Raw genomic sequence first — 10,727 nt, forward strand, 5'->3', positions numbered from 1 at the left:
TATAATTTTCCTTGTTCTTTGGCTGTGTTGTGTGAGTTGGTTTACCGAGGAGGACTACAATAGAATGTTTCAGTGCGGAAGGCCACTTTTAAGGCAGGCAAGACCACTTTTATACATTTTAACTTTGATTCGTCTAATGGATGGATAGAAATATATATTGTGCAGTACCGCATATATTCCATTGGTGAGGCCCTTTAGCAGTGAAAGTTGTCACTCTTGTCCATTTTCTGCCAGTTTTTTTGTTTTGCTTTTGTTTTTTAACATTTAACATGGATAACACATAAATGCATATTTTAATAATAAAGTAAAAAAAAAAAAGGCTAAATTGCACTTGTTGTTTGTCAGTTTTATTTGAGGGAAGAATAGTGCTCTGAGTCCAGTGTCCAGGGTAACGTGGCTTTTATTAGTCAGTGCTGAGCAGAGTGGGCGCTAGATGTTACCTGTCCACTGTGCAGCCCAGCTGTTTACTCAGCTGTAAGGCCTCTGTCTCCAGTGTAAGGGCAAAAGGAGCAGGTCACTAAATATTTCATTTCCCAAGTAAAACATGCTTGCCCTTGTCAGGTGAAAAAAAGAGAGAGAGAAACATATCACAGTGATGAATGTGCAATCAGGCTGATTAACTCATTATTAGTTGTCCAAAGGATCCACTGAAGGAAATGAGGGCAAGAATGAAATAGGTTGTTTATATGTCTCGTAGTCAGAGCTATGGATGTGATGTGAGGAAGAGGCCTCCATGAACTTTTACCTCTTCTAGTTAGTGATGGGAAGTTGAATTATGTCTCTCAGTCATGGCGTTTCTTCCCTCTATTAGGGTCTTGCGTTTTCCCGTCATATTTTTTTTTCATTCAAAGTACAAACCACTAGCAGTAATACATATGGACTCTAAATTTAAATTGGGGGAAAATATCCCTCACAGAGGACTCATCTTTCTGTCGGCTCCTGCCATAACTTTATCCTTATTCCTTCTCTTATTTTCTTGGCTCTTTTTTTTACCAGCAGATGGTGCTGCAATCTCTTCGCACTGCATCTACACACACTGACGCTCTCCCGATCTTCCACAGACCCGCACCACACTTTTAAAAAGGCAAGGGGGTGGTGTATGGGGGGAGTCCAGCCTAGTTCCTGAGTTTAGGCAAATGTTTGTTGAAATAAGTGGAGATTTCCTGGTTTTCTTTTTGGAGGAAAAAAAAGGAAAGAAACAAAGTTTCTTTATAGGATGAGCTCAGGGTGTTTTGCAATTACCCTTACTTGTGCTTGAGCGCTTTTTTCCCCTTGTTGAGTAGGAGCAGACAATGTTTTCCATTCCAGTTTCTTCTTACAGTTGCAGAGTGGGTGCCGATGGGCGCAGTGTTGTGGCTTTTACTGGTGAGCCAAATATCACAGCTAGAATGGATGGTGGAAGGCATTATGGACGTAAGTAAGAGCAGCACTAACATTTGCCTTTATACGTGGACTGAGAGGGTGGTGAGAGATTTCTTCTAAATAGGTTAATAATTAACCTTCTGAGCATCTGCCAGGCCCGTGATGTTGTTGGGGTTTTTTTGTTTTTTTTTCATTGAAGAATTCGTTATGTCAATATCATAGCTGAGTATATTTAAAGTATTTAATTTATTCTTCCATTTTTTTTAAACCTGTGCTTGTTTTAGTTATTTCTATGATTATTATTCAACCACTATTTTTTGTAGAACACCTGTGACTTGTCACACGGACAACATTTGCTTTTCACACCATTAGGAGAGGTGTAGACTGACCAGGAGAAGAGAGGTGTGTATACGCGAGTGTGTGTGTGCGTGTGTGTGCATGCGTGTGTGTGCAGTGAGTTTGGGGGGCAGAGGTGGGGGACTGTAAAGTGTAAGCTATTGAAAGGAGGAATGTGAGAGAGCATTATTGCCCGCACTTCATGTGAATGGAAAAGGGGTTAAAGAAATGACAGCGTACAGTGGGTGGTAGGGCCTCAGTGCAGCCTGGGAGGAAATGGAATGAGAAAGTGCAGTCAGGCAAACCACTCATTCACCATGACAAATGGGAGAGGCCTAGGCCAAGGGGATACCTGATACCCCACGGTGGGCTCTGTGCACCTGCCTGGGCTCCATGTGCACCAAAGTGGAAATAAAGCTCAGCCACTTGTAGCAGCACACCTCCACTGTTTACAGAATTAGATAATAATAAAAGTTATACTGAGAATAATATAATTTATATAAACAATTCATGCAAATCAGATATGATTTCAGTTTAAGGCTGTGATTTTTATTATTTATTCCGTATAGTTAGTTACATGAATTACTATTCATGCCATTGTGAATAATAATAGGAATAATATTATAGACAGCATGTGATGAACTAAAAATACATTTCACAATAAGCCAAAATTATCATAAAGTGTTTCATAAAGTCCTTTTTTCTAATTAATTTAAAATATCTATTGCATTTGAAATGAACTGTACTAAAATTATTAACAAACAAAAAAAATGTACTCATCAAATTAGTTGTACATATTGATAATAAGACAAAAAATGTCTGAAATACTTTTGACATCATCATCAACGATCTATTTCACAGTGGAAACATGGTTTATTTATGTCACCGTGTTCTTCTGATGTTTCCACAGTTTCGGACTATCTGTATTGATACAACATTGAGTACATAAAAACAATAATTATGAAGCAATATGAAGACGTCTAGTCTAGTAGTTTGTTAGGTTAATTTTTACTTCAGAATGTGCAAACTGAAGTTTTCGGTTTAGTTATAGTTACACGCTTTTGAATATATTTTTCATATATTTTAGTATATGGGCCCACAGATTGTTTAAAAAAATATATTAGATTGAAATTATGAGCCGAAAAAGTCAAACCTCACAAAATCAACCAAATCCTCATCCAAAAGCATTAATATAGTTTCAAGGGGTTAATGAGTTTTTCAACAGGAATGTCACAAGTTGCATGTCATGAGGTTCTAAATTAGGGCATATATCAAATTTCAGAGGAATATTAAATCTTTGAGACCTGTTCAGAATTAGAGGAATACTGCTATAATCCAATTGTGTATGAGGACAGAGCAAGACGCATACTTATACAGCGCAGAAGCAGTCTTCTGTTTAGAAGTGGTACAGAAAGTGTAGTCTGCCTCAGAGCTGCTACTTTTCCTAGAGCGTCCAGGAAGGATTACTGACCATTCCCTATGCAGAGAGATGAGCTGTGGTCACTCCAACAGCAGTCAGTCTACAGCGTCAGGGTGCAATGCAGCATGCTATGAAAATACTCAATCTTGTCTCCCACTTCAGTGTTTAGATTGGGCTGTGAAATGACTGCAGGCTGACAGGAGTAGGACTCGGGGAGGAGGATAATAATTTTATTTCTTTCTCTTTTTTTCTCCAACCAAACGTGAATCATTTGATAAGTTTAAAAATATCCCATCTGCCAAAAAAAGAGAAAACATTATAAAAATTTTCTTTAAACATTTGGGGCAAAGACGGATGTGAAGTGAAAGAGCTCTCCCTAGAACAACTGTTTTCTATTTCAAACTACACTTATCACACACAAACCGTTGCAAATGAACAGTGAAGAACAGCAGAATATTGTCATGCGTTTTCACTTGTTTTAGTTAATGCGATCACTGGCTAAGCTATGTAAATTGTAAGTGAGCTTAACCATTAACGTACTGTAAAGCATCAGTTTTGTTACTATGGTTACTTGTAGGCAAATAACAGGCTAAAATCTAATGACCACAGATGATGTGGCCCAACGACTGAACTGTTTTCTACTGTATTTTTAACTGAAAGTAACTAAAGTCCTTTTTCAACAATCGCTATAATTGAAATGTTATAACAATATATAAAAACAGTAATAACTTAATCAGTTAATGCAGCTCTTGATAGTAACCTTCTCAGTGTGTTTTGGAAATTGTTTGGTCAGCTTCTTGGTCAGTGTTTTAATATGAGTACATTAAGTTATGTCTGTCAGTATTTCCAACAGCTGCAGCACAGAACAGGAAGAGCACAATTCATCAGCTTCAGTAAATATACCTTCCGCGTGTAAGAGCTAGAAGAAAAACATGGTTGTGATTATTTATTTTTCATTTCAGCTTCCTTCCCTTTAGCATCAAGGTGCTACCTCAGAATGATGCGGTGTTTTTTGTTTAAAAAAAGAGGCTGTGTGTATTTTTTCTTTATAATTTCAATATATTTTTAAGCGTCTTTGCTAACTTTAAAGCTTTTCTGTGTCCCGGGATTGTTACAACTCTTCCAGCACACTGACTCATCAGTAAATAGTGTTCTACCAGATTTGTGTGTTAGAGCTCCTTGTGTATGCGTGACTTTCCTTAGATCACTGTCCTCCACAGCCAGACATTCATATGATGTTGGTTTTAGAATACTCTTACAGTGGTTTTCAACGTGTTTGCGATTTTTAAAAATATATACTTTGTTTTCTTTTGGTTATGCATAGCCTCGCTATTTTAGTAATATATTGTATTTATATGCATTTACCATAAAGCTAGCAGTGAGCATGTTTTTATTCCTGTGCAAAGCATCTGGGTTAATCTCATATTAGTCAAGAAGGATCATTCTCACAAACAGTCTTAGACTTGTTTCACAGAACTATGCTCTAAATTAAATGCACGGCGTCAGTGGATTAGTGTGTATCGCTTTAGAAATCCAGTAATAAGAAGAAGCTAAAAATTAATTGCTGTTTTGTTTTCTTTCTTTTTGAAAAAATATTAACATACTTGAAAAAAGCACTGCAAAGCGCGTTGAATTCCTAGATTTCACAGCTTGTACGATTGCATGCAGAACATTTGATTGATGACTATGGCAGCTTTTACAATTTATCGTCATACAGTTTGTGTGTTATTTAATTTTTAATTTCAAATTTTCACTGGAGGGTTTATGCTATTAAACTTAACATTTAGATTTTACAACCTTCACTTTGTGCTCTAAAAGTTTACCATGGCTCGTCTTGTCTCCTGATATTTACTTTCTATATATAGAGTGCTGATGTTATTTGGTGGTCCTGTGGTTCGTATTATTCAGCTAGACATTCCTCCCCCGATCACATACGGTGCATCTTGTAGTTCCACTGTTTTACTTTCATGCAGACATGTATTTATTTGAGGAGGAGCAGCGGGTAGCAGGGACATCTGTTGCATTAATGTCCAACAGAATAAACAGTATGTTTTGAATTACTGTAAGAATTGACCTTAGAATAAGCCTTATCTTATGTATAAATCATAGTAAGTTCAATATGCTTTGTAAGTAGATTAGTTCATCTGGAGTCCCCCTCCCTCTTCCCCATAGACAGAGTGTCTCAGCAATGAGGGCCTAGAGATGTAATCCAGATTCATAATCCAATGATTCTTACAAGCTGTTTTGTGTTGTTAAATACTGGGTATTTGTGTTGATTTAATATCATTCTAATCTTCTTTAAACTGCCAGTTGCTGTCTGGTTCATCGCCATCTTGTTTATTGCTTGCTCTCTAGACTTGACTGTAGGCTGGAAGGTCAAATCGGATGAGGCCAGTGGACTTCGGGGATGGTGCTGAATAACCGATGTGTTTGCTGATGAGGATTTTGACCATTTTCAAAAATAAAAACATTTTTAAATAATATTTAGTTTTGTTTCTTTCAGAAAGTCTTGTGTGAACACCTTCTATTTATATTTAGTGACAGTAATTTCTCCAGCCTGAAAAATTTCCTCTTGTTTCTTTCAAACCTTAATGTTTTTAAAAGAGCAGCGACTTCATTTTCATTTCCCCATCACAACACTGTATTTAATAATTAGAATTCCTTAGAAAAGCTTAATTAAATTAAAAATATAAATATGTATGGGAAAAATACTTTCTAAAATTTGACATTTACATTATTTTAATTTATCTGGATAATATAAAAAAATATATAAATTATTATTAAGATTTTACTTACATAATGTAAAACATTTTTAAAGCATGAAGGTTAACAGGTGGAACTTTCATGTGTGTTTTGTTTTTGTGGCATTAAACATAATGTGAATATAAAGCTTATTACTTATATAACGTAGCTTGTTGACTTCAGTCCAACAGGTGGTTCTGAGAATTTCAAATAATAGGTGCTTACTGTCAGCAGCCTTTTGAAGTAATCGAGTTCTTATAACGCTTAGTCTGATTATAGTCCATGATATTGTTATTTAGTTTTATTGTACATGTAAGTGGATTCTACTCCCACAAGGTTTTCTCAGCGCTCTGACTTGCATGTCCAATATTATTAGTTGCTATGAGTTCAGCCTGCGCAAATCTGTTAATGCATAAGACCATAAGAGCTTCTTATGTTCCAAGCCAGGTCAGAGTGAAGACACATCAGATTAATATTTGATCATGCAGAAGGGCCCTTAATCAGATTTGCTTATTCCCTTAGCTGAGTGCTCTGCAGCAATTATCATAATTGTTGCGCTAAACATGCTTGTCTTTACGGCTAGCGGTTGGACGTGAGCGTATGCTGTGAGAGGGGGATTCCAGTACCAAACCCAATTAGTGCAGGATGGATGGATGGGCATGCCGAGGGAGATGGAGGATATAGAGAAGGGGAGGGCCATGGGCAGGGATGCTGGTCCAGCTCACAGTGACATAGCCCAGGGCAGCACAGTTAACTCCAGCCACCTGGAGCTCTTCAGGACAGGCTCTCCCCATGCTGTAATCTGCCCTCAGCATTGCCACCAGCGCCTGCTGATACGAGGGAAATTAGAGATGCACCAGGAAAATGGCAATTTCAGTCTACAAGTGTCTATTCAGTTGCAAAACTCAAAGATTTTCTGTGCTGACAGAGTTCTCAAACTTCATAGTATTTTTTTTTTCACAAACGGAAGTCACATTAATATTAATACTGAAAGTGTGTATAATAAACCAGGGGAATATAGGCTTTAGTTTGCATTTGAGGAAATACCAGTACATGTCTGCTTATTAGGACCCAAGAGGCTCATTCAGTTACCCGTATAAGTTTATGCTGAATTACTGAGATTTTATACAGAAACATATGTGATAGGAAGATGTAGATATACAGTAACATTCATAGATATTATCTATCAAAATACATTAAGAACAATGTGACCAGATTTCCTGTAACTTTTCTGAGATATGTGGTTTATTCAACACTGATGGAAGCAACTACATTGATATTCATGTAAATATATGAAGGATTTTTTTGTAATTTAAGTAAAAACAATAAATTAAAGATAAAAAAAAACAATTTTCATGACTATGTTAACCATACAACATATTTTTGAATAATAAGTTTAAGGAACCTACTACCTGAATCTGAATGAAAAGTGGTTTGTAAAGGAATTGATGCAACTTTGTTAAATGTTTTACAACATGTCGTTTTATAAAACTCCCTGCATTTATTTTTGCTTCAAAATGAATACCTGATCACAATGATCACAACAACTTCCAAAGTATTTACAGAATATATTTCTTTGGTGGTATTCCTGATGTTTTGCTGAATGTGTAAAGACCTTTTCGATGGAAGACATTTGTGACTCAAATCCTGTTCTCGTTTTAAGCAAAACCAATAAAAAATACCAAAGCAGAACTCTGCTCTGTGTCATTTTGATTGCTGTTTCCTGAATATTCTGTCAACCAACCGAATTGTCATAAATGTGTCTGTTAAATGAATGAGCGCGTGGACCAGTTCTGTCTGTATGAAAGTCATCTATCCTGCTGGAGGCATGGCACTGCACAAAGAAACACTAGGAGAGATGGTCCCCCATTAATCTATGTTGACTGGGTGGAAATTGCATCTTTGTAATGAGTATTAGGTGTGCATCTACATGAATTAAAGCTGAATGAGCCCCTGATTGATCACCTCGTCCCAAATGACGCTGCTTCCATGATCATTATTGTTTAAAAGTGACTAAATCATATCGGGATGATTAAAAGTCTCTGCTCAGAGGGGAGGGGAGATAAAGTAAAGGCACAATGTCTGAGAAATTGCGCTTTCATCCCCGAATTCTGTTTATATAGTTGTGGTTATTTCTGCTAAAGTTCTGGTTGTATTGTCAGAAAGGAGCATGCAACTGAAATAAAGTCAAAGGATTTAAAAAGTAGAGGAAGGAAATTTGACAGATATTGTTTTTGTGGGATTTCAGGACACTATACTACTGATATTTAAACATTTGTAGCTCAAACTGTCATAATAGAGGGCCTTGATAAATGTCAGTGGGAATTATTTATTATGACATGACTATTTATATTAAGTCAGACAATCCACACCAGCTGCAGTTTAGTACCTCGATCACTCCGTATAACAATGATAATAATACAGTACAGACTTGACTGGACCATAAGAAAGGACTGACCCACATCTGCAAGAAGTGTTCATGTAACAACCTTCTTCTCATTTCAGATGTCACACATTTAGCTTTAATGGGATGATATTATTTTTTTCTGCAACCTGACCACATAAAAGATCTGCGAAGGTAAAAAGAGTGCAAAGGCAATGTTTGAAGTCGGGGCCAAAAAGTCCAGGTGTTTTTACAGGCATTGTGGCATTTATGTGATCTAAACTATATGTCTGGAGTCGCCTACACAAAAGTGCTAGACATCCCTGCCAGGTATTCACTTACTTCATAAAGAACATTCAACTGTGGGCAGCTGATTTGCTGGAGTTTGGGTCTCAGCCATATAAACTTGACTGTTTGGACTCCCACTTGACTCTGGCATTTTGTAGAAAAAAGGGCCCCACACATTCAGCAACAGGAGAGACCACACTGAGAATTGAAATGTTCACACGCATTCTGCACTTTTACATTTTGTAATCTTTACATTTGATACATTTACAGGGAACCTGTTATTGTTGTAAGTATAATGAAACTCGGATTTTTGTTTGGCACATGTGTGAAAATAACAGCTTTTTTGGAAAAATCCTCCTTAAGATAAAAAGCAGACCTTGTCACCTTCTATCGTGACATATTTACTGTACCTGGACACACTAATGTTCCTCTGTAATGTCTTTCTGGTAATTATGCTGCCAAGCACCCTGTTGGGGTAATTATACTAAAAACACCCTCATTAGCAGCATCAAGATGTAAACCCCCAGAAGCCTCACTATCTTTCCCCTTGTGCACCCTTGGAAGGCAAGTTATTGGTCCAACTCCACTTCATTCTTAACTTTCTGCTTGTTGCAGTACATAGCAGGATCATATCGCTGCTTTTCACCCTGGTTGCACTGCATATGTTGTATTGAAACTGCACCATGGCCATGAATCGTGTTTCTTCACTAGCTGCAAGTAATACTGTCCTATGGTGTTCATTAAACTGGTCTAAAAGGCATGGACAGCCTGATTTTCTCACAAGGTTGTTGTGGCTGTGTAGCAATTGGTTTAAATGAAGAATGCTTCCAAAGCTTACACACAAGCACGTCAGAGCTGTTTTCAATAATGTGACTTAATTAAAACTTAATTGCTTGAAGTTCTGTAGAGCAGTGCACCGTAAATATCAGTACCAACAGGGTTTCGCTTTGCCCAAAAAGGCTTTGCTGAAATTTGTACAGAGAAATTGCTTAAATTGCAAACCATTTGGGGGTTGGACATAAAGAACGGTAACTGAAAATATAGTGGTAAGTTTTCCTGTGCTCATACAAAATGGACATACTACTTACCATAACAAACCAGCAAAGAAATGATAAGTCTCGAGCTGTGCATTGTCTGGCAATTTGCTCTTTTTAAATTATTCAGAGGCAGGGCTTTTTTATGTCAGCAACTGTGTGTTTTTCAGTGACAAAGCTAGCCTCGCCTAACAGTTTCACTGCGTCTGCCGTTTTATGACTGACATAGCAATAAGCAGATTGTCCAGATATTTATGCCATCTGCAGGCAGGAGAGATAATTAAAGTATATAAATTAATCAACTGCAATTAATTAGAGGCTTTATGTTCACAGCAGTACATCTTTGCATGTATAATTTATATTTATTGATTTGTTTGGTTTCATTAGCCTATAAGATAACAGTGCAAATGCATTAGAGGGGAAAATGCACAATTAGCATGCGGTAAGGGCTGCCGGTAATTGATAGATCAGCGAGCACTGCCTGCAGATATAAAGCTGTGTAAACTGTCATAAGCAGTTACAATCGATGACTGATATTTCGCGCCATATCTCGCGCTTGATTAATGATGTTTTTGAAAGCGGCCCCCCCACTTAATGGGACCCTGATAGGCATGCAGAATTTACTGTTTAATCAGGGGAAAGAATTTATTGCGGTCCAGATCCTGTGTCGTTGCTGGTGGAAATGTATGATTGGTCTCTGTAAGTGCTATGCTGATGTTATTTGGTCCCGTCAGCAGCCAATATGGCTGGGCATTAAGAGCTTTGTGCTTTCCAGTTGATTTTTCATTGACTGTGCTGCCATCGTTCATCACTGGCTGGTTTCCCTTCTGCAAGGCTGGGAGGAGAGCAAGTTGGGAAGTCAATAGCAAGTAACGTATTCACAGCATTCCAGCATTTCCGACAGTGCTAACGGTGTGTAAACTACACTCAAAATGAAAGACACTTGCTTAGTTCCCTGATAATGATGCTGTAATCATCTTGAGTTGCAGAGCAGAAAGTTAATACTTTTGGCATTTTGTGTGACTGCATTTTTCTGTTGTATATATCCTGCTGAAGTGCATATCCAGGTATGTATTCTGTTGGGAGTGGGATTGTGGAGGTTGAGTGTGAACAGAGACATCATAGGTGTAATCCCATGTCTATAGCATTCATGAAACAATAA

The 10,727-nt window shown here is 37.5% G+C and overlaps 1 long non-coding RNA gene across 1 annotated transcript; it reads left to right on the forward strand.

Moving 5' to 3' along the window:
- The first annotated feature begins 384 nt into the window (after positions 1–384).
- On the forward strand, positions 385–5,601 carry LOC145427606 (uncharacterized). The gene is made up of 2 exons (XR_013908153.1): positions 385–1,764; positions 5,474–5,601. It is a non-coding gene; the product is annotated as an uncharacterized LOC145427606 (long non-coding RNA).
- The last annotated feature ends 5,126 nt before the right edge of the window (positions 5,602–10,727 follow it).

This window comes from Astatotilapia calliptera, chromosome 1 (genome assembly GCF_964374335.1).
Source record: "Astatotilapia calliptera chromosome 1, fAstCal68.1, whole genome shotgun sequence".
Classification (NCBI taxonomy): Eukaryota; Metazoa; Chordata; class Actinopteri; order Cichliformes; family Cichlidae; genus Astatotilapia; species Astatotilapia calliptera.